This window comes from Diuraphis noxia, unplaced genomic scaffold (assembly GCF_037042655.1).
Source record: "Diuraphis noxia isolate RWA-SAM2 unplaced genomic scaffold, SU_Dnox_SAM2 contig0003, whole genome shotgun sequence".
Taxonomy (NCBI): Eukaryota; Metazoa; Arthropoda; class Insecta; order Hemiptera; family Aphididae; genus Diuraphis; species Diuraphis noxia.
This window is the reverse complement of record NW_028301713.1, coordinates 7793515-7820709: the sequence shown is the minus strand read 5'-3', so window position 1 is coordinate 7820709 and position 27195 is coordinate 7793515. Positions and strand designations below refer to the sequence as shown.

The 27195-nt window shown below is 31.3% G+C and overlaps 1 long non-coding RNA gene across 1 annotated transcript; it reads right to left on the bottom strand.

Annotated features, from left to right (window-relative positions):
• Nucleotides 1-559: 559 nt before the first annotated feature.
• Nucleotides 560-25263, bottom strand: LOC149056652 (uncharacterized). Its single transcript, XR_016190842.1, has 5 exons — nucleotides 24614-25263; nucleotides 24452-24538; nucleotides 22900-23056; nucleotides 14496-14613; nucleotides 560-1046 (listed from the first exon to the last, which is right to left on the bottom strand). It is a non-coding gene; the product is annotated as an uncharacterized LOC149056652 (long non-coding RNA).
• Nucleotides 25264-27195: the final 1932 nt, after the last annotated feature.

The window sequence follows — 27195 nt, the reverse complement described above, 5'->3', positions numbered from 1 at the left end:
ATTCTGAATAATTATAGTTATTATTTGAATAAACATTTTTTTTATATAATATAATTAAAAATTAAAAATTTTACTGAGTAGTCAGTACTCGACAGTGCAATTTAATTTATGCAGTAGGTAAAACAATTAAAACGAATATTAAATTATTGAAATACTTTAATAATGGCATATTATATAAAAATCGAATGATGCGTTTGGCCAATGAATACCCAACCTTATTTAGTCTTTAATACTGAATGTCTGAATTTATTATGTGTTTTGTTAATTATTAATTACTTTATGTCGTCAAAATGTTTTATTATTTAAGTTATATTAACCGATACTTTAAATTACTTTCTGTTGCCATATATTAGATTATTTAAATGTATGTAAAATGTAATTGCGGATTTGGGCCTTGTGCCCGTTATATAATAATAAATAAATAGATATAGGTGGTATTATGATCTAAGGATGGATAATATATCATTAGGATTTCAAAATGAATTAAAACTCAAAGAACAGTCACCATATACATATATTTTACACTATTGAAAGCATATTGATAGAGTAACAACTGGACAACAGTAAATATGCATCATATAATATAAGTAAACATAAAATAAATATGATATAATAATGATATCACAAAAATAATTATGTCCTGGGAATCTAACGAGATCGGCTGTTGTATTTATTATAAATGGTTAGGCTTTTTAATAATTTATATTTTAAACTGGTCACATAAAATATATGATTGTCGAAAAACGATATTTTATTGTAATATAGAAGTTAACGTAAACGTTACATTAAACAGAATAATGCGTGTGCTGATAATATTTACTAACAACAATAATAATGTTAATATTTATGTTCACAAACCAGTGTAAGACGCCATCTATTGGCCGTGATTGTAGTTTGAGGCGCCAGCTATTGTTTTATTATTAACGACGACGATGCTCAACAGATACAACGCGTACCACCGTTTCACATTAAAACTTGATGCAATGACTGAAAGCTGCGATAACGTTTAATGCAATTCACTTGAACAGTTAAATGAATGTTACTGTCTATAAAATATGAAATTATTATCAATCGTTATTGCATATAATATTATTTTATATTAATGTTGAATTTGTGAGTCATACAAATTGCAATTAATTCGTATTTAGTCTTTTAAATGTAAAACAAGAAATTCGATTACGTTTTGAAATACAAAATATAAAGACTAACGATCGGGTTAAAAAACTATTATAATAATAATATACTGTATAGTATTTGTATTTTTTCTAATTTTAAGATGAAAATATTTTAGGCGTTAAATATAATATCACATAATAATGCGCTCCATTTTTCAAAACAACGACGCATTTACAAAAATAAATTGAAAAAAAAAACAAAAACATGAAAACGCATCTATATAAAACAACTGTAATTAACTTTTATTTATACCAAAGAAAAAAAAATGGATATACCACTTAATGTTATATTAAGTGAGCGTATAAATTGAGTTTTTACTGTCAACCCTTTTCTAAAGCACAAAAGAAAGTCAAGTAACCGTTGGTGGAACGCAAAACAAATGGCACTCCAAATCTTACGTCTCAATTTATACTGAAACCCCATTATAATAATATATGGTATATATATTATTTTTAGGAAATAAATAATTGTTTCCCGAAAATCCAAACTTGTTCGTTTTATAAGCATCTACCCCACTCACGCCACACGCATGATGAAATTACTCTATGGCACGATTTATAATATATTATAATACGTATCTTATACGACTATATTTATAAATATTATCCTATACTCCGTGATGTATTGTTGAAAAACGTCCCACACGGCTCAGTTGAGTCCAACACGTTGTGAAGTAGTGTCTCGGGTCGAGCATTTTTTCCAATTATTTAGAATATCTCATCTGAAACAACGATTGCTGTATAGCAGGCACGCAGGCATAGCAAGTATAGAATGTTTTGCACACCTGTTTGAACGCGTAAACTAACGGGTATTTGCATCGCAACTATATCGTTATCTATAAACTAACGCGTACAAATAGGTTGTCAACAAAATATTATTGTTATAGATGCGTTGTAGTGAAATGAATTCGATCGGTTCAAAGTCATAATCAGAAAAATGTAAAGACGTCGGGATGGATAGCACCTCGTGCAATTTGTTCTACAGATCGCGGTGGAGGTATATTTACCCCATAGGTGGGCGCAGAATTTTTTGGTAAGATGAGGCAAACCAATTGTGATTTAAATACTTAAATACTATTTAAAATATTTTATCAATTCAATTTTTTAGCTATTCAGCTATTCAATGTTTTTAATGAATTATTTACCATTGGAAATCGTAATTTGTAATTATTGTACTATTAAAGTTCCATGATAAAAATTGATTAGGACACAATATGTATAACAAGTACAGTTAACCTAACCTAACTTAAACACGCGAGGTGGGGCATAGCTCACCTGGTCCATCCATCCCGTACGCACGTCCCCTTATCAAGTTTATTTCACAAAATGAAAATATTATATTGGGCGTCGCGCACGAATAATACACTAATATTAAGTACATAACATAATAATATTATTGTAATATTTACCGACTAATTTAGGTACCTGCCTATATAATACGCAATATCGTCATGTTCGTGGTGCGGAGAGTGCAGTCTGTGCAGGCGACGTACTATATACCTACGCCGTACTATATACTTACTTCCGACGTTGTCGGTGTTCTGAAACGACGCCAAATCGCGAATTCTCCTCTTCGTCTCTCGTACAACAATATTATACACACGCGAAATATATGGGTAGGTATATGTACGTCGTTAAATTGTTATTGCGCAACGATCGGCCGGAATTTCTTTTATCTCGAACACTCCATCCCGGCTGCACTGTCGGCGAGCGCGCGAGGGAGGTGGATGATGCTCTGGCCGGGCTTGGCGGACTATATAGTATCCGCTGCAGAAGCCGCCATTAGTGTCGCGCCGGATGGAGAGGGTAGGTTTTGTTGGCACGGCACCCAGATCGAATCCCTGGCGAGAGCGATCGTCGTATGTCGGCTGCAGCGGAGGTGGCGGTGGATGCCCATAAAACCTTGTGCTCCGGCGAAACGTCGCTGCCTCCACCACCACAATTCCAGCGACGACCACCTTCCGCCATCGTATAGCCGCGTATACCACGGATACCACCTAGGTATGCAGGGTGGTAGTATTTCACCACCGGTGATACGGGGGCTGCGGTGTGGGCGGTATCGTCGGAGTGCCCACACGCAGTTGCGGCTGGCGTGGAGAGTGGCGGATAGACAGGGCTCAACAGTCGCAGTTGTTTGGCACCATTCCCGTAACCGTCGCGTTCGTCGTATGCAGACGCCGCCGACGGAAACCGAAGGGAAAAGGCGGAGGTCAGGCCACTATATACATACATATACATGTATATATATTATATATATATATATATATATATGTGTGTGTGTTTTAGTACGCGTGGTAATATACAAACATTATATATACTTATAGTGCAATGTTCACGTGCGTGCGTGCGTGTGTGTATGTGTGTGCAGTCTTCTCTCCTTCACCCGCCACCACCACACACGCTGTATACTTTGTTATAATATATATGTACACTGTACAGTATACACAGAAAACCTTTGGTCGGCTCGGCGACGGTGGAGATTCATTGCCAACGCAATAATTGTCTGGGACCGAAACGAAATTATCGCCGGCCATCATGCACCAGCGACCGCTTGTTTATCGCGCACTGGAGATAAACCACCGCCACCAAGTCCGTTTCGGTCCGTTGAACCAGACGCAAGGCCAGCGTTTGCTGTTTTTATTTTTGTTTTATTTTTTTCGGGCGAAAAAATTCGTACGAATTATGTGCGTTCGCGGTCGTGCAGGGATAGTCTATATAACGGGGTCGGTAGTGTTTTTTTCGGAGGGGGGGAGGGTTAGACTGCGATACTTCTCTCCTCCTCTTGTACCAACGCTGCTCGACTCCTCTTAGCACCTACCTACCTCGTGTTCTTCCACCGCAAAGGTCGTAAAAAACTTTTCAGAGGAGTTGCAAGTTTTCGCACACGACTATGTCGTTGTATATTATACAGCCTCATATATACAATGTATATATAATATAATACAAATCGTACTTCGTGACTGTTTTCGGCGCGCTATTGCACTTCCCTGGAAAATTATCATCGTTATTATTATTATACTCTTAACGTCTAACGAGCGTATACCATGATATTATGTGTTATGCATATCATTCTACATATGCGCAGTTGTTTGATAAAGGAAGAATAGGAATTCATACGACAGTGAATAAACTTTACGATACTTTAATATTGTTATTATTATTACTATTATTATTATTATTATTATCATTATTATTATTATTATTATTATTATTATTATTATTATTATTATTATTATTATTATTATTATCATCATCGGTAATCAATCGTCACAGTAATATGGTTAAATGTTTAAGTCTTTACGACAATGAAACCGATTTCGAACGAAAAGTAATCTTTATAATAACTTTGAAAAAGATTTTGATTAGGTAATATATATATATATATTGTATATACACAGAAACAAAACTGATAATTTATCGCCTACCATCACAAACATCCCAACTGGAAATAAAGCAAAAACGTTTCGCCAGACCTAATACTTTAAGTGTATTATAGCTGTGGGTTGTGGGTAGCAAAAATATTCCCGCAATTATTTTCTATCCAATCTAATCCTTCCGTCACGAAGAATACAATTATATTTTAATAGAATTTAACAGCATCTCTGTATAAGTAAAAACCATACGTGCATTATTATGATATAATATTTTCCGAATGATTCATCAAACAAACTTACTTCCATTTTCCCTTTTGAAATACACATAATATTATTGGAGTCCTCATTTTTCAATCGTTTTAAGTTAACATAACGACCATGTACTAAATTATTCAGATTTTTCGTACTATTAACCTCACCTTTGATGTATCTCAATCCAAATTTATAGAAATAGTATTGATCCAGAGTCTTTATGTATCAACATTTGTAAAAATGTCATCCAACTAAGATTTATAAAGGAAAATGTGTCTTGTTTGGAAAAATAAGTTTGAATGAAGAGACAATTTTTTAATTTTATATTCAAGTTTAAATGACTGAAAATGTGATCTTTCTGTGGGCATGTCCACTTAAAAATTCCGTAATTATAATATTTGTATAAATACATTACATAAGAAATAAATATTGTGTGCTCGGCATATCACAAACTGTATCCAAATCATATTAGTTATGTAAAGGGCCATTTAGGTTTTACGAAAAAAACGTCGAAAATGAAATATAATTAAATGTAAATAATAACGTAAATATTATGTCACGTAAATAAAGCACATTAAATTTTTCCGTGTTTACTTCATTTTAATTGTTTATAGGTTCATAATTTTAATGTCGTATGTAGATATAACGTCTTCATAATCCAAAATAGTCACTTAAATATTATTTACTGTTTACTTTTACGCGCTCTCTGGAAATTTTATTGCCCCAATATTATATTACGGGTTAAAATACGAGTATGGTATTATGATTTCGGTAATCAATCGTAAGTAAATTTCACAAAAAAAACATCAAATGTATAAATAAAATAAATATAGCCATTGTATTTTATTGTCATCATAGACAACTTAGTAGACAGACTTATAATCAAACACTTTATCAGAATATTGATTTCGGCCTATTATTAATTTACAACAAATATACCTATTAACAACATTAATTATAATTGCTGCGGAGATCACTTTGAAAAATACAAATTGTTTTATTATTAATACAACGAACGTTGTCCGTACGAGTTGAATCGTATGATGCACTGTGACGAATGAAAGCACGATTTATGTTTTAATTATACATTTCATGAGTGTACTATTTTACCTGTGACTGGAAACCGGAATCCAATGAATAATTTATCGAGGAACGGAATAGATTTCAGATTCCAAATACAATACTACGGTTACGAAATAATTTTTAAATAATTTATAAAAGATTAAAGACCGCCGTTGAATTGACGCGTTGATCGATTATCGAACATTGGGCTGAAAAATGTCCACTCGCACGAGACCAATATAAGAGATAAAAGAACCTATTTATTTAAAATGTCACTGATAAACGTGAATAGTGCTCTCTCCTCGTGAGTTTCTTTTCGGAATTTTTTTTCGCCGTTCCGACTATAGTATTACATAATAATATATATATATATTATACACTATAGCGTCTTTTTTTTTTTCATTTTACTTGTTCCACTTCCACAGACGACGAAATAAGTGCACGTTTCGCTAATTTTTCACGACGATTAAATGTTACTATACGTACATATATTATTATTATTATTATTATTATACGCTCTAACAGTGCACTCGGAGACGATTAAAAATTTACGTTTGCTTTTAAAAATAATTGATTTTCACATTCGTGAAAACTGACACGGGTTGACGCACAAAGTCGTCGCAAAAAAACAGATAGGTGTTTTAATTGTATTCCAATGAGACGACATCGATATTATAAATACCTAGAAAAAAATTTGTCGATCACTTCTCTCGTTCTTCGATAGTGCAAGATATAACCTAACCTAACCATACAGAAATCATGAAAAAAACCTAAGAAAAATGTAAAAATTATTTACAAAGGTTAGGTATTGACTAAAAACATGTCTGACGCTAATACACCTACATAATATTGTTGAAACAATAAGATGTGGAAAGCTCAAGATGATAGTTCAAACCTCCACATATTAATATTGACCGTACAGAAAACGTTAGGAACTTATTACTGCAGCCACCAGCTACATTATGATAATAATATTATAATTTATAAAACATGAAACCTAAAACAATGCAATTAAACCGTACACTTATATTTTCATATATTTTATACTGTATGTTAACTCAGAATTAACGCGCTAATTGATACGAATAATTATTTGTGTACAACAACTATAACGCGACGGTCCAGCTATGAGGGCGTTTATTTCACTGTATTATAATAGTATAAGTTCCGGACAGCACTGGATAATGCGTTTATCATTTAGACGCGCGCAAAAAAAAATACGTCGCCAGCACAGACGGTTTTTGGCGCGGGCGTGTTCGGACCTCACTCGCGGATAACTACAACCATAAGGCGCGGTTGTTTTTTTCTACCGCGACCCCACCCCCTACCATTATCATCCGGGGTCGGTTTTCCCGGGTTTCGGGTCCACAGCAACAATACAATAATATAATATACATTCGGATGGACACGGCGAAGCAGAAAACATGGTCAATGCGCGGCGACACTGCTGTAGTACGATATTGTATATTATATATAGTATACAATATACACGATCCGTAATAAAAAATAACCCCCCCCCCTCACCTCCACCATCAAATCCTGTAGGATCTCGTCGACCCTAAACACTCGAAAATCCATAACACAAACATCTCCAAAGTGGCCTCGACGCGGTTTCGATTTGTCTTTCAGATTACGCCGCGCGCACGTTATATATATTATACACACACACACACATACGATGGAGGAAACTTCCGGATATCGGGGCGAATCTTCTACTCAGTATTTTTCTCTCTCTCCCTGTCTCCCTCTCTTCCTTGCCATCTCTTTCTCAATCCAAACTCACGAGCGCCAACCACGACCGCGCGCAGAGACCTAAACGACTGCTAGGGGCGGCGGGTCCAGGGAGACTCGTTAGAATATATTCAATATTATACATTCACACATGTATATGTATATTATGCATGCATCTAAGTATGTGTACGAGGGGATTAAGCTGATTTCAGGGATCGGGCGGGGGGGAGGGGGGGGGCATGTGGACGCGATGCGTATTTGCTAATTGCCGAATTAGACGAATCGATCGCGAAAACGTGCGACGACGCACTTGACAAAATAATATCCGGAGGTTTATATACCACGGTATAGCTGTTTATACTGACTTAATCGTGTGCGGGATGTGTTCAGATCATCTGCGAGAGATTTATAGCCACGCCGTTTGCATAGCTAATCCGTCCTTATCGCTCATTAAGCTCCGCGGCCGAAAGGGTGCATGTAGTACGCGTTACGAGTCTTCTTTTTTACGAGGAAGTGTCGTCTTTAACCTTATATCAGCTAACCCCGGCCGATAGTGTTTATAGTTATCTCCGCTAACTAACCGTCAGATATCATACTTGGTGAGCGATGAAAAAAGCATTTGTTTCAAACGTAAGCCTATATGAGAGTCGGGAGAATCCGGAAGTCTTTAGAAAGTCAAATTTTTATCCGATATCAGATTTGTGAACTTACGCAATTTAGAAATCGGTCGATCAGTTTTCTCAAATTCCGAAGCGTAAAGATTATGTTTAAAAAACAGTTATGCTTGATTTATTGGACAAATAACAAGAGCGCATCGTTCTCATTCTATTTCGCACTCCTACGTACGAACTACAAACATTTGTAAAAGTTATAAAACATTATATATTATTTTATTGTTTCAGTTGCACTTTGTATAATAAAGTTCTTTAACGAACAGCTATGAGAATATAATGTAGATTACCTACATATTATTACTAACTATTTAAATTACTATTTTACAACAAACCCAAAAAATAAATAATCTTTAAAACTGATTTAACATCACATCAATCACTCTAAAAGTGATATTCTTAAGTAAAGAAAAAAATCATTAATTTATTCAGCAAACTCAAATTGGATCCATGGTGATAAATCTAAAAAAAAAAAAATACATCAATCAAGTGTAGTAAAGGACACATGATATTGTGTACCCATAATAAAGCTTGTATAAGACATTCAAAATATTATGCGAATTATTTTTGTTTATAAAATGCTATTAGTAACGATAAAGTGCAACCGTGGTTACCTGATATTGGTATAATTTTAAGAATAATTGTAATTTATTTTTGTATCACATCTCTTTTATTTTTTAACGTAAAATAATTAACAAATTAAATAGAATGTTTAAAAACGTTTTAATCATCAATGATAACTTAAAAACAAAAATTACAGTGAAGTAAAATGAATTATAATATTTTTTTATTTTTTACGTAATGTAAAAACTGATTAGGTGAAAAAATACTTTGAAAAAACTATTGAGTTTTTATATGCACAAAACAAGTGCGTAAAATATATATTATTTATTGTATTAATGAAAAAAAATATTTTATAATCACGATTAAGACCATTATTTGTTTGGTTTTGTTTTACGATCATATCTTCTATATTATAATATAAAAATGGATCCCTGTTTCCCTTAGTCATCGCATCACACGTGAACGGCTGAACCGATTTCACTAATTCTTTTTTTGTAGTGTTTGTATTTGTCAGGAGAAAGATCTTATGGAAGAAAACATTGAGAAAGTTACGGGGTTAGAAGAATATGAGGTGTGGTAAATAAATTACAGTGACGCCATCTGTCCATCAAAAATTAAACTACATAATTATACTAATATTTTTTTGTGATTAATGCAAACGTTTAAATAAATAAAAACAAAATAATTCATTTATTTAAAGTGTTTTGGTAAGATTTTTTTCAAAAATTCTAGCAATTTGAGAACCAGATCAGCTACCATAAAAGAATTCGCTAAATTGGTCCAGTCGTTCACGCGTAATGAGGATATCTGGTAAATACTTATTCATTGTTATATATATAATATACAGATAAAATATATAAGTATATTAAAATATCACAAGCGTTAGTATTCTTAATGGGCAACGAAGTTCACGGGATCAGCTACTTATAGTTAATATATAAATCATGAGAAAATATTTATTTTTTATAAATATTATACACAGTGACGGTTGTATTTATACTCGATAATATATCGATAAATTATTCAGATAATATAATATAAGCAATTGATATGAATGTACTCTATACAATATTATAATATTTCGGTTTTTAAAATATTTCTATTCGAACTTAAAAAATCAATTTAATATAATAGCTGCGAAATAAACGATTATTGCGTATGTTGAATTATATTATCGATAAGCTCTTTTACGAATGTGTACAATAACAACAATGACGACGACGACAATGACAACAGTAACAACACCAACAACGCCTATCTGCTATAATATTATGTTGTATAATGATATTTTGCGTGACACATTTATGCCGTCAAACTTCTTTAACGTCGTTAAAATGAAAAAGAAATATGTCACACTACATTTTTCCATATAGGTATTGCTCAAAAATAAATACTGACAACGTTTTAATAATAAAATGTGTTTCGCGAAATCTGTTATCGTACGGTATAAATATCCACATTTAAAAATTCGACAGAAAAAAAAGAAATAAAGAAAAAAACTTTTACACAATAACAATAACAACAACAACAAAAAAAGTTAAAATATTTTCATATTGAAAAAAAAAGTACACGTAGATATATAAGTTTTAAATTTCATATTAAACAATATGATAATCGAATTATGAAATTACTTATTATTATTAGTTATTACACATCTATAGGTATTGTAAAACTAAAAAAAATAAAATAAGACAATTAAACGGGAAAAAATTTACTGTAAAGTATTTTATTTACAGTTCAGATAATCAGATTATCCTGAGAAAACAAAAAGCAACCGAAAAAAAAGTGTCAAATTAATCAATATCATGTGATATTTTGTTAGGTAAGTATCTACCTTTCTAAATAGTAAATTGTGTATGAAAATAAATTAAAGTTTTACATTTTTGTATTTTATTCTTGCCAAAATAATGTTTGCCATGACATATCAAAATAAATTATAATAAATTATAATTATTGCTAAAAAAAAAATTATATTCTCATCTACTATAAAACGCAAGGTAAAATTTTAAAAAGTAAAAACTATCGATGACCATGTGAGGATATACCGTGAAACAAAAAAGTCAAGATGGATCAAAGTAACATCCAATAACAGGCAAAGGGAAGAAAAAATGTGCACTGTTTTCATATCTTTCATATCTGATATACTTAGGTACCTAAACTAATTCATACTATGACGCGTAATCGAATTTTAAATAAAACGTAAATACGTTCAAATAGTATTGTAAATTTATAAATATAAATATAATCTTATACCTTCTAGCAGAATAAATAATAATGCATTACCTATTGATTATTTAATTAATAATTAATAAAAGCCTATTATTAACACAATATTATATTACATAACAATATATTTTATACTGCTGTTGCGTTTGCGAAATGTTTGTTTACACTTTGTTTAATTTTTTTTTTTTTTTTATGAGTAAATTCATTAAAAAAAATATGCAAATAAAGGAATGTATTATGTAATTATTAAAAATATCATCGTAACAACAAGTCATAAACATTTAGTTAGACCTTAAAATTGTATGTTTTTATAATATTATGTACCTACACAGACGTTCTCGAAAAACATTTATTGGCCATTAGTGGTAACATAATATTTGTATAAAATTTAAATACTATCTACAATGTATGATGATTGAGCACGTTTTATAATGCTATTATTTATTGAAAATCAAATAATACTGGGCCGTATACTCACATATACTCATATGAATACATTTTTATTTCGGTTGGTACAGCAACACTTATATAACAACATCGACGACAACTTATTCATCGATCCACCAATCAGAATGCATGCTCACTCACATTTATTCCTTTATTAATGAATATATAAAAACTCTTGAAACTTAAAAAAAATTATAGTCATAAATCAATTAAAAAATCAGAATTTGAATAAATGAGAAACTAATATTATTACTGTATTGCTGTATCTACGGAGCATGAACCCACGACATGTATGTAGCTAAATTGCCTATCTAAGACTCCGTGTAATCAAAATTTTTCTATAGAAATCTAAAAAAATGTATATTTTATTACCATCATACTTGTGAATTATTATGCTAATTAGCCTAATAATGTGTAGTGATATCATCTCAGGGACGAAAATATTTAAAACGATACTTGCATGAAATAAGTCACTAAGATAAGTACCAACAAAATTAGTTGTCGTGAACAATATTATAGAACGCTCTAATCTGCAAAGTGATTGACCAACAATTACTGCACTTACGTTTCACAACTGTTTAAAATAATAGTTTAAAAAAAAAAGATAGTGGTTTTAGTAAAAAATAAACATAATATGCATTGCGATAATATAGAGAATTGTTTGGAGACGATTTCGAAAAAAACATAATATTTAGTGCCTCAGTGTATAGACTGCTCACTCTAATCAAAATAAGACGTTTTAGGAAGTAATATGAGACATAAGATTACGATTGTGCTAACTATTATAGCTAAATAATATGATATTTATTTGTGTTAAAGTCGTCTATACGCGAAAATTAAATTGGTAGAAAATATCATGTACGCAGGTACAACACCTGTAGTATTACTTTAATACGTATAATATTATGAGAGTTTACCCAAAAACCGTAATGGTTGAGTTCCCGGCCGCTTTCGAATTTCATCTGCTACTCACCCTTCACCCCTCCATAACCTATATTACCATTACACTACGGTAGGTAATAGTAATAACAATAATAATAATATATAATATGATCATTTAAAACGTACTATATACTACAACGCGGCAATAACGGTCGTTTTTCTATTTTATATCACTAGCTATACCTACAATCTACAGGATACTTACGCCGCCGCTGGGTCGAGAAGGTTTAATTATTATTATTTTTTTTCTACAATGCAGTTTTTTCTTTCTCGGTTACAGTCTAAACGTATCTTCCTCTATATATATATTTATATACCAGACGGCCACCACCGATTCGACTACGGATCGTTTTAATTAAACTCAGCCGCAGTGAACGTCGTGACACCGAGCGAGATACAGGGTGTGACTCGTCGCGACAAACAAAATTATTTCCACTATATTGTGATACGCACATAAACTGGACTTTTTCCGATCGGGTACATTTTGTAATTTTATTTTCAATATTTTTGCGATTTATGGTCAACCACCATATATCATACGCATGTCCTACGTTTACGATGACGACGACCATTGGCGGTATGACACGCGTGTAATAAGTATTTACACTATAAATGTGTATATTATATACGTAACCGTTATAATATTATACGTGTGATAACGTACTGTAAAAATATAATACTCTTTGTTCAAAAAACACACGTTTTACAATATCCTCGTGCGGATGTATATAAATCATTTGCCACGCGTGTCAAAGAATATGTGAAATATTGTTCTCCTTTTTAAGCGTGTCACTGCAGTTTTCGGGGTTAAAAACGAATGCGAAATAAAACACAAAAAACGGACGTTTTTTCACACAAAAATATTATTATTATTATTTTTATTATATGATGGCAAGACAATTTCTAGAAAGTTATATATTTAAAGTACTGTCAACCATAAATAAACAATTTCGAGAATATTGTACAAAACGCTAACACCACCACCGTGGTGTACTACGCAGACACCCTATACATACATAATATTATTATAACTTCTGTGTACCGACGTACGTGATCCGAATAACTTCAAATATAATATAATAATAAAAATAATAACATCCCTTATCCAGACGGTTTATCGGTGACCGTTGCGCTTTACGGAATACAGTCAGTTTAACGCGTACACCGAGGTATAATAACAATCGTAATCGTAAAATTAAAAAAAAAAAAACTACCGTACCTATATATGCACCAAAAGCATTTCCAGTGAATTTATTCCATCGGAACTCGATATTGCAGAAGATATCTCTACCCAAACCGTTTTGTTTGTACAGGTCATCGAGTCAATGAGTGGATGTAAAAAAAAGGAGAAAAAACCAATAAACAAAATTTAACGTTTTAAAACATCATTGTTTTTTTCGAAGTTGTTTCATTAAATTTAATTAAAGGAATATACCACCGACGACGAAGAGAGAAAATGATGAATTTATTTGATTTGTTTTTTTTTTTATAAACATAATGATATTAAAAATTATGCTATGTTTGCATGTACGTACAATGAAGCTATAACTATTGAACAATAAACTTACCTCGTCTGTGGATTTTTTTTTTTGTAGTATGTTTGATTAGAGTAATATAAAACAAGCAAATTATAACATGTTGGATTTAACAGTTTGAAATCATAAACGCTAAATAGCTTGATAAAAATAAATCTTGACTTAGATGTTTTTATTTATTTATCATATCTATGCTCGAAGTTTATACACATATGTTACGCGTTTTACATATTTTTATTAATTAGAATAATTATGAAAAATATACCACCTATAAATCCATGTTGAATAATAAAAATTAAAAATAAATATAATGACTCATGTTCATCAATATTTTTACGATAAATGATCATAACCTATTATAACTGTAGATAATAATATAAAATATAGGTTAAATACTAAAATTTTGATTCACTCGAGTGCCATTGAAATTATCCACAAAATTATTGAATCATAACCTTATCCTATACAAACTAATACAATAGGTATCTAAAATATTATTATTTCGATAGAACTCACGTAATATAGATGAAGCTTTGGTTATGACTGCAGTGTTCTGTACTATGTTAATGAATCCAGATATTTTTTCTGGTGTAGCCTCTTTTTTTTCATTGGTCATACAATTTGGCATCTTAAACTATACATATTATTACATATAGATTAATACCTATTACAACTAAGAAATTTCATATTTAGAATTAACAGTAGGTACATATAACAAATTGCATTGTTTAGATAAATTCCAGGCAATTGTTACGATAATATTTGTAAATTTAATGAATACATCTTGTTGACAGTTGTATTTTTCGAGGGGAGGGGTTGAATAAAGTCACTCCCCCCTCCATGGAAAATATTCTCAGGATTCAACACTGGTTTCATATAATCGTATGCCTAACGTATTTTCGTCAGATTATGATATAATATTTTGCAATGGTTATTAATACATATAATTCGAAATATTATGATAGAAAACACGGTCGTTCGTTTTGCCGGCGATTTGTTCGTTAATTTAATTGAATGTTTATCCGCAATGTACATTGCGTATTTTTCGTGTGACGATAGACACGTAGGTACCTATACTTGAATACGCTACACCACCCACGACAGGAGTATAGCATTTAATGTCGTGTTTACGACCAACTACCTAACCGTACATCACGTAACTTCAGTACCGCAAGTATACTCTGTGGTACCTATACTACATCCACGCCGTAGGTACAGTTAGTGGTATATTATTACCTATAGCCGCTGCAGAGCTGTTCTGTCGTCGGAGGCGCTAAACAACAAAAAATTAAATTAAAATAAGAAAAATCGCAATGTACCTACGGAAAAAAAAGGTTGAATGCGCGTGAATACCGCGGAGAGTGAGATGCGGAGGTCGCAGTATTATGTATATAGGAAACATCGGACACGGGGTGGAGTCGGAGGGTGGAGAGGTGGTTGTCTGTGCTGCTTCGTGTAAAGGGGGAGGGAAAAAAGTTAATTCCGAACGGTCAGATTGTTACGCGCGCGCGCACGGGTAGAAGTGTAGTGGCGCGTAGTAACGGCGGCTGGTTCTGAATATTAAATCCACTCCGGGGAAACATTAACCCGGATGTAGAATGGAATCAATTTATATTGTGATGACCACCGTGCCGATTTAATCTTTAATCGCACGTTATCGTGAATACGAAAAAGGCCACCGGGCCCCGTTAAGCAGTGATGATCAGTGTTGTATCTATATACATATATATATATATATATATTATACAGGTATACACCTAGTATAGATAGGTATATAGACATTATACGTATACCCACCCATGACCCATCGACGTAATGTATAACAGTTGTATACGCAGCGCAAGTCCCAAGCACTACACCCGACTTAATTTAATCTCGTGAAGCGTAGTCTGACTTTTAGCTGCATACGCGTGCAATACACGTCATATATCGTCATAATAATAATAACGATATAACCCACCCGGTTATTACAATAATATCTAGCCTGACCCGGATTTTAATATAATACAATATTAGGTAATGCATACCCTTACGGCGCGGCGTACACAATGTCATATTGTGCTATAATAATAATAATAATAATAATAATTATTATTATTATTATTATTATTATTATTATTCAATCATAATTTTATTGCATTTATTGCAGACGGTATCGTCGAAAACAAAATATACGCGTTTGGTTGAAATTTGTTTGTTCGTTTCTAAGACAACATATTATTATTATTACATAATATATTTAACCATAATATACAGCATTGACAGTAAAGCAGAAACCAATTCGATTCCTTCGCTTACATATACACCATATATCTTTTCAATTTTCGTTGTAAACATATTACATAAACATGAAACGATTTTGTGTTTTTTGTTTTTTGTTTTTTTTTGTTTTTTTTTTTTTTTTTATTAAACAACTATCCGCGGCGTCTATGGCCATTGGATTTAACAGTACATTATATATTAGTAACCTTGTTTTGTTCGGTTCTATAATGCGAGTATACAAAGCACAAATTAATAATTATTAGAATCGAATGGGTGAAATAAAATCATTATGACGTGTTTTTTTTTTTTTTTTAATGAACCGGTATATTACTTTAACCGACTAGTAACAGTACCTATACATTATATTTACAATTATGGACCAATAAATCACTATTTGTCGGTCCATATCAATAAAAATTACGCAGAGTTTGTACGAGGTAGTAGTCTTGGCGTACAGGTATCGCGAAGAGTGCACAATATAATTATATACATTTTAATAAAAAAATATATATCTATTCATGTTTTTCACAAGTGAACGAACAACGCACTGCAATATCTACATTATACTTAAAGTAACGACGTCGTTACAAAAATGCTGTTTCTGAGAGGTTATACCTACGCCTATATTATTATTATACAGCTGTGTTGGTTCTCTATATCGGCTGCCTAGCGCTGTTAAAGCTAAACAGCAGTGAATACTATTATATTTGTTTATATTATACGTTTGGATAACATAATATAATAAAATTATGGTGGCATATAATAATAATATGACTTTGACTAGGTAATCTAGTGGGGAAGGGAGGTTCTCACTTCCCACACGGTGATCGTTAATTATTAACAAACATATTTTTTATTTATTTTTCATTCCACCAATCTACAATATTATTATTTGATAAATAACATAATATATAGTGAGTGTAGGTACTCGTATCGCGATTCACATGAATGCGTGCGATAATCACTGCTGCAGTCGGTTGTTCGAATTTAATTTATAAAACAAATTACACCTATATATAGGTACGTGCAATATTGAACACTATCACATATTTATATAACGTACCCGTGGATCATACGCCTACCCGTTTTTTGGACATTAGCGCATTACATTTCTTTTCACATCCTACGAAAGACGTAAAAATAAAGACACGAAATATTATCATATTTTTATACATACACGGCGACTATATAAAATGATATTAACGGTTATTATATTATATTACATTACATATTATACACGAAGTACGACGATACATAAATAGATGGCGTAATGATTATAATGATATTATTACGGTAAAGAAATAATGTTTCGTTTGTCTGAAGATGAAAACGCTGCAGTATTATATACTATCGACCGTTTTAGATTAAATAATCAAGAATCGACATTATTATTGATTGGAAGCGCAATGCATATTGAGATATTTTTGAAATAACAAACTGATAAAAAATGAATTGCAGAACGATAATATATTCATAGAAACATAAAATAAAACTTTGTGTTGCGTATGCGGACGTGGTGATTTATGAGAGACGAATTTTTTTTCTTCTCTTTTGTTTTTGGCCAAAATTCAAGTAAAATAATACATTGATAATATATTTCGTGTTTAGATATTATATCTCAGCGTAATACATTTATTTGAATGATATAAAAACAAAATGTGAAACTATTTCCAACTTTAAAATATTATCATCGCTTGTACGGGGATTTTGTGAACTCAATTCATTGTTTTCATCCGAGTATTATACTGAAATTTATCATATTCAATAGAATTTCTAGTCATGTCCGTTTTTTATTTTGTAACTTAACTTGATTGATTTCGTTAATACAATTCCAAAGCAGTGTCATCATTTTGTAAACTTTATTTTTTCTCTGACCTTTTTACGACCGACGGTTTAGATTCGAAAACACTGTTCGGACATTTTTAATGCGACGTGTTCAGTTATTTTACTACCGACAAAGTTTTGTGGAACTATCTTTTACGTGTCTCAAGTCTAACACTCGGCCGAACAACGAGAGTAGAAATAATAAATGAAAATTTTAATTGGAATTTAGTAAGTTTTTCTCAGAGTAAATCAAAGCATTCAGCACGTTAGTATTATATAACAATCGCATATTTCTTTGTCAGTACGCCATAAGTTAAGTTTAAACGAATTATCAACTGTTAAAAAAGTTATTAGATTAAGCGAATAACTTATTTCATAGATTAAAACCGAGAAACAAAAGTTAATTACAAAAACTGCTAAAATGTGCTACGAAATTCAAATTACATTCGTTTTACATGCATAACCGCGCCGACCGGTCTTCTTAATTCCCTGAACGCACCGAAACGGTGTGGCTGCTCGTATTATAAGACGAATTATTATTATTATTAAAAGAGATTGATATGAAAACAAAACAAAAAAGTATAAAAGAACATTTTCACAGACTAGCTACCTAATATTATTACGATGATATTATAATATTGTAATACAACATAATAATGTACGACTTGAAGAACACTAATCACATTGAGCCAAAATAAAAAAATCCTCCGGATACCTTGAATAAAATGTAATGCCACCACCTCCATCAGAATCACCCAAAAAACTAAAAAAATACCAACAAAGTTTAACTCAATCTACTGATTTAAAAAAGCTTTCCACACACGAAAAACTAAGTATAAAATGTAAATATTCGAAATTGTAGAATTGATAAAATGTAGGTACAGATTTAATGTAATTATTTTGATATCCAGCTTACAGCAACGTAGACTCAGCTAGTGTTGTGTATCGTATGTTATTTACTGTATAAATACAAAATAAATTTTAAATTTATCTTTCATGATCTTATATTTCTGAATAAAATATTAATTTCCAGTACCTATTTATCGATATATTTAAATAAAATGGTTATCTGAGATAAATTAACTGGACAAGTTTTGCTACGAAATTGTCAATTATGTATTTCATTATATTATAGGTACATTATACTAAAGACTTAAAACTGTTTTTATATTTTTCAGCTTGATTTATTTTACAATATCATTAATTAATTTAGAACAATTTGGTTTTGGCAATAGACGCGTTAACATAAGTTATTATTTTTGAATTTTACTTCTCTAACCTCACCTTCGATCCGGTTTATATTTTTATCAATTTTTTTAATTTATTCAGAAAGTCTAATTCAATAGACTAAAAATAATCAAAGGAATTAAAATTATGGGTAAGGCCAAAACGTCAGTGCTAATTTTTATAAACTATCACCTTTAATCAATTTATTTTATTTTATTATCATATGACATGTACTTCTAATTTTTTCGTGTTTGTACTTTGTATATTTTATAACAAGTACCTTACTGTAGTTATTTTGTAGTAGTATATTTAAATCTGTAAGCACCAATGAACAATCCTATTTAAGTACGTGTATTTTAACTAAATAATACTATAATATAGTTCTTATGAAAATTATATTTTAGAAAATAATAAATGTGTTAAATTATGAGCATTTAAGTAGATAAATTTGATTATTTTTTATTATTATATCTAAATAATTTTCACGTTGCATATTATGTCTAACTATTATACAAATATATACCTACATAGTATATGTATATTATAATAAGTAATAATAATATAATTATTTATAGTATTTTAATAAAATATAAAGCTTTAAAGACACGAGTGTGATAAAAATAAACTCAAATATTCGATGAACTATAAATAATATATATGTTATTATAATATATTATCACGTTTGTCGGACTACGTTAATATCGTAATCTTTTTTTTTCAACCTATTAATTAAAAAATGTTTACTCAAACTGTTCACAGTTTTAATTTAAGTAATAACGGTTAAATTAATACGTCACATTACAATTGTAATTATACGCATCGACATTATACACCCACTTTGGCGTTTATAAATTTGTAATAATAATGATACTACTACTACAACGTAAGTACCTACCTACCATATATACGCGTATAAAACAATGACGCAAACCTTGTTTAAATGTCGAATGGTATATAATATTATAATAGGTCACCTTGACAATAGTTAATTTTATAATAATATTGATAATTTTTTGCCGTAAAGGGTACATAATATAACTTAATATTATATGCGCGTTTATTTAAAAGAGAAAAGATATTGTGTAGGCGGTATGAACTGCATGTAAAATAATAACAAACGGCGTCGATTTGGCGATTGTACAGTTCAAAGTTACAGATCGAAAATTCTATACGGACATAATGTCCTGTATATGAATTCATTATAATAATAAGAAGAATTGCAATAATAAACGGGAAAAATCGAAATTTTCTGATAATATTAACGATAGTTGTAATAACATCATGACAATCGCGCGGCGATTAAGGTCTCTCAAACGTGACGTGCGTACAACGTTCTTTAATATTATATTATTATGTACGTATTGACTCTTTTGCAGACTGAAACGGAAAAGGTACCAACGTACCCATATATATATATATATATATATATATATATATATATATATATATTGAGCAAAAAAAAAAAATCCAGACGTTTCTGTTTGAACGTTTTTAAAATGACAAAGAATATTACGACCTTATCGTCGGCTGCAGCTAAATGATGGTCACTCAAATAATAATAACTAAGTATACTAAATAATATAATATAATTAAATATGAAATTAATATTTCGTTTATTTATTTAATTTAGAAAAATGTAGGTATCAATCAACATTTTCCTTCCCATTTATATCGAAAATATAACATACTTAGGACTGTCTACACAATTATTTATTTTATAGGTAATATGGTTAAAAATGTTGATACTTATGTTTGAATTATTCGAATATTCGAAACTATGATCGTAGTATACAATTTAATCTATTTTATTTATAAACGCTGCGTACATTATATCGTAAAATATGTTTATCGTATAATATAAATTTAGCCTGGAATTGGAGTTAATAAAGCTATGACCGCAATTAAGATATTACCTAAATTGGCGTGACCGCAACTGTTATATCTGTTTATCTCAAAAATCGTCATGACCGCAACTAGTATGCAGCCAATTTGTAGTTTTCTCTGCTGACCCTGTCGGGCCGCTTATAGAAAATAGCTGAACTCGTTTTATTTAAAGGCATTCACGTGCCAATTCGCTCCGTCGTGTCCGATAGGATTAATATTACCAACGCATCGTAAAGAGGCGTTGCAGTTCGGGACTATTCTTGGCGGTTTGAGGAAGTGGTGGGTTGAGGGTTGGGAGTTGGTGATGATGTAGTGGTGACAGTCGTCGTCGTCGACGTCGAATTAACAAAACCCATAGCAATGACAACATTCGCCCTTGACTTTTCGAATGGAGGGTTTTACACAAATATATGTCAACGATGCAGTTCACTAATGCAGGGCACCGTACCGCCACTCAGAGATAAACTTTGCAAGTATCGTCAATACAGTTTGATATAACGCGCCCGGTCGCCTAACGCTAGCTATAGACATACCCCTCCCTCCACCGTCCCACTGTCTAAACATTAAAACGTACAGAACAATATGAATAATTAATCGAAATTATAGTGATTTCACTTGTAGCGTATTTACATAAATTAACTCTATATACTTTGCAAACAATATCGAATTATTGTTAAGAAACACGCGAAAACTAATTTCGAATAATTGAAATAGTTGCGGATTTCTAAATAACAATGGTACATTATGATATTATTAAGTCACAAAACAATAGGTAAAGTATGTATTATAATGAAATTGTCAACAAAAAAAAAATAGGTGATCTTCCCATTATACGATTATAGTAATATTTATTGTGTCTCAAATAGATTTAGTATTGATTAAATAAGAATGTGTCAACGAGTGTTTAATATCATAATTAAATATTAATACATAAAATTAAACAGATTGCAATAGAATCAAAACGTATAGGAAAAGCTTCCTAATTTTCTGAAATCGATGAATGTTATTACTAAATATTAATTAACAAACAATAACATTATGTTTAATTGGACAAGGAATACGAAATAATTTGCTTAATTATATAATGCGAGTCTAGCATTATAATTATTCCTATACAAAATTTGATAAGAATTATTTTTCTTTTGAATTTGTTTGTGCGACCCAAAAAACATTACGTCGTTTGGAACCATATAGTATTCTGTACATATACACGACTGCAGTGTCTTGATAACATATCAAAGTATTAATTTTCTAACTCGTGCAGAGGTCGCATAGTTTAGTAAAATATATATTTTTAACAAAGTTACGATTCACAATTCGATGTGAATTTTGAAAGTTTGATTATCTCGTTAGGATTGGATCGCGTTACTGCGCGCATCGTGGCCATATATCTCATAGAAAAATTGCATTACGAGAGAACTTGGCGCTGTAAATCATACTTGGAAAACAAGCAAATAGAAATACATCTTATACATCTACCCGTATCCCACCCAGTCACTAACACCACCATTCCCTGAAAGTTAATCTCGTAATGTTTGTACATCCTTTTAAGTTTTGCACAACGTTTCATAATGAACCCAAGAAAACTTTGTATTTAAGTTTATTGTACCGTGCCTGGATATTATTTGATATAAGATTAAAAAAAAAGAATAATAATAGTGATGATGTTATATTTTTATACGAATGCTCATGAATTTATCGTTATAGCTGATATTATACTCACATAAAGTAGTACTATTATGTGTGTGTGTAGCATGTGCGTTGCATTGAGCTGAAGACGGTTGTCATTGTTCACCAATTTTGATACAGCCATCGAGAGCTTCGTATTATATGTCACTGACTGTACAGTACACGTCAATCGCGCACACTTCCAATTTGTCCTTTAATAATAACAAATTTATTCATATATGAATTTTTAGAATTTTCAAAATATATACCTAGACTTTTTTCTATTTAAATTGGGCTTTTTACTGAAAACTATTTAGTGGATAATATTTTTGAACATTTTTATATACCTAACTAATCCAAATTTTTAACGAATAGTTACTCAATTATTAAAATGTATAGGTATATTAAAGATTATAGTTCTTAGAAAATTTTTTACAAAAATATAAAATGTACCTATGTTATATAATTTTGTCTAGTGATTATTATACTTGAACGTCTTGAACTATTTTTATAAATTGTTATGTTCATAGTTTACTGCTATTAATCAGTAAAATATTAAAATCACCATAGCCCTTATTGTCTAAAGAACGTATTATCATAGACTTATAATAATATTTCCCTTAATACACAAAGTTAAACAATTCAAAAACAACTTGTTTGAAGTTTCATTGTGAGTTGTGACACGTCTACACATTCAGAAAAATGAATTGTCAAATAATTTACAAAGAAAAGAGAAACAAAAGTTTGTATCTCCACATGCCACTCCTAAAGTAGCACAAAAAATATCCCAACAATTTAAAAATTGGCTCTTTACGCATTACATTTAAGAACTCCAAAAATCAGTTTTTGAGCAACTGCGCATCATCGAAGGAAAAAGAGGTTAACCATAATAATATGTTATAGGCTAATCGGTCTGTTTTTAACATGCTATTGCGTAAATTATTTTTCCGCAATAATATTACGCTATTCACGTGTGCGTCAAACAATAGCGTCGAGCTTTAACGTAAAATAATAACTGATAATTATCTCGTGACTGGTGAATTAAACTCGACCCGCCATCTTTATTAATAAACACAAATACACAATGCACCTACACGTACGTGCCGCCGACACGCGCGTACACCGAAGGTACCTTAAATTGCAGAGCGTGTACCTAATCTAGAAAGATGTAAGAAGCAGCTTTTTTTGCTTTACGTGTTTAAACTTAATGGAATTAACAACTTTTTTTTTACTAAACTTTTCGCGTACACGAAACAACGCTATCGCACTCAATATATTATTTTTACGTACCAGCGAGCTGGGCGGCGACGGCGATTCTACGCAACGATAATAATATTATAATATATTATGCGTTAACTTATTTGTGTTGAAAACATTTTTATAATAAAAATAAACAGTTTTTTTTTTTTGTCACCTTCGTTATACCTTACATTATTTAATATAATCTCTTCGAACTACTTAAACTGTGTGTGCGACAGTAAAATAATATGTGAGTTGCCGAGTTGGTAACGAATAATAATGTTTAAGATAATATTATTGACTACGGCAAGATACCTAAAATATTGGAGACTAGCTATTACGTAATGGTTTGCTATCTAACGACTCACCTGCAGTTATTTCGAAAATTTGCACTTCTCCGTGTCCCGGTGGCTCCTGCGGTGAAGTGCAACGGGTTTCGGGAGGTGCTCCATAAGCTGAAAAGAATTTTACATGTTATACAATTTCAAAATAATGCAAGTGTTTTGTTCGTTTGTCATTAAAAAGCTTACAGTCATTTTCACTACCTATTGAAATGTTACCCACAACAAATCTAATTAATTCTGAAAATTTCACTGAAATCGGTTCCAACTTAATCGGCACCGCGTTCTAAAATCACAACAATAAGCATTTCGTCATCGCCCGTCGGATTCAAAATTTACAGTGTTGCCAAATTCAGTTGGTGTTACAAGTTTGCAAGTATCGTGTTTTTGTTTTTGTTTTTTTCACATCAGTATTTCGTCTTTTTGGCAAAACTGCAGTGTTTGTGGCAAACGTTTGAAAAAAGCCCGTTGCGGCCATCAGGACAAAGTTTGAAGAGATATCATTCAAGTGCTCACGGCAGCCAACGTGTTAATTTATTATACCTACGCGTAATCTTAACTTCAGAAAAAGTAACGTCGTTAAGGAAGTACATTTTAAAGTACAGTTTATAATAATGTGACGTAAAACGATCGATCGTCGTCGAGTGACGAGTGTAGACTAAACATCGTATAAAAAATTATTCCATAAAGTACCGAAAATAGATCACTAATGATTATATATACCTTATAAAAAAGTAGGTTCCTCTTTTACCTTTTTGTTGATTCTCGTGACAAAGCATAGGTTGGTATGTATATTTTCAAAACAACTACGCTAAAAATACACGTCGACCGACGAGTGATGAATAAAATTATGTAGATAATTAAATAAACAATTAAATAATGCATTTTACAAATAATAGAAAAAAAAATACCTCGCACTTATAGTAGACATAACAGAATGTTTAATATTATTTTATATTATTCCGTCGATAATTAGTGATATTATTAGATTTTAAAAGGAAGAAACAAATGCCGTAGGTATATATAACCGTGTACTTACCCATATACGTTTTGAATTCTATTATCGCTTTTGTACTCGTATACCTAGACGTATAGTACACCCAGTAGTTCATCCTATTAACGATTGTTATAAATAAACGTAAAATTATAATTATTTAAAATGCATTTTAATATACATATTGTATAATTTATATAAATATGTATTTATATGAAAACAAAATTTCATGATTTCGTTCGTTCATTCCAAGACGTCGACGTTCGCTATTATTGTACGATTGCATAGGTATAGTCATAGTATATATTATTATTATTATCTTCGGTTCAAACGGGAAATGTGGTAAACTCGCAATTAATTTTAACTACGAGCAGTAAATATTTAACGTACTTCATGCTATTTCGTAATAATAGTAATGATATATTATCATGTTCGAGTGTTTCACATGCACGGCTGCAGAAACGTTTGTCGGCTGTATTATAATATAATAATAAATTGACGAGATGCATTTGTAACGCAGCAATACGTCTACAGCAATAAGGCTCGTGCATAACACGTCAGTAAATTTATTTACATTGCGATGTATAAGCAATAATTATAACAATATGGAAAACGCACAACAAAACTATAAGAATTAATTAGAATCGCACTCTGAACCTACTCTTAAAACGGAAACGCCACCGTTTGTGCCGATAATGTCGGCCGGTGTCTGCAGTTCGATCTTTGTCCGTATGATCGGTAGGTGATGCAGGAATGATGGAATGGGACGTGGGGATAGATTTTCCGGATGTAAACATCTATTATAGCCGACAAACAGGCTTACTATAAAAATTCAACACACCTTGTTAACATTGTTAAACATTAAATTTTTATTACAATCGAACAGTGAATTTCTGGCCACTTTTGTTTTTCACGTAGACTACTAGACAAGAAAAGCGTGTTTTAAACAGTATAATGAGTGGCGCACAAACATCTAGCTTTGATGTAGACAGTCTTAACGACAAAATACGACAATCTATGTACCTATCTTTTTAATATCTTATACTGCACTACCATACAACATATTGAGTAAACCAGTAAACAAAAAACGCCCTCTATATGTTGCTATACGTTTTCCATACACTCGTTGTTTGTCTAGTAGTATATAAAGGTCTTTGTTTTTCACTGACCTATAGATATTCTCGAAATCGATCTTCAATAATAATAATTATTATTATAATAAATACAAAAATATGATATTATTCAACCAGAAGTTCTCTATATAATATTTACTTTATTATTATATGCAAATTAATGTATAGACGTAATAGAATAAATTATTCTTAATGATAATGATCAGCAAAAATACAGATTATGATTTTTACTTTACACCTGCAGCGACACGCGTTGGTTGAATATTTTCGAACAATCGTTAACACGCGCATAATAATAATATTATTATAAGTGACGATTGTATTTCACGAAAATAACGGCAGGTCTGGCCAGGGACGAACTCACAATGTAAATGTAATTCATTCAGTCGGACGCTTTGGATGGATAATTAATTTCTATCTTCAAAAGTATAATAACGTACTTACTACCTACGATCGACTATTGCGACGAGTGTCTTAAGTCCTATGTATAATGTGGTTTAAATTTATATTACAATACATTATATTGTGATGGGTAAGATTCAAAGTCGCGACACAATCACGAACGGAGGTCTTTTAAAAATTTTAAATAAAACGGTTACGGTTCTTTTCGTTTTTTTTTAAAATTTACGCGAGGTTTTAGGTTT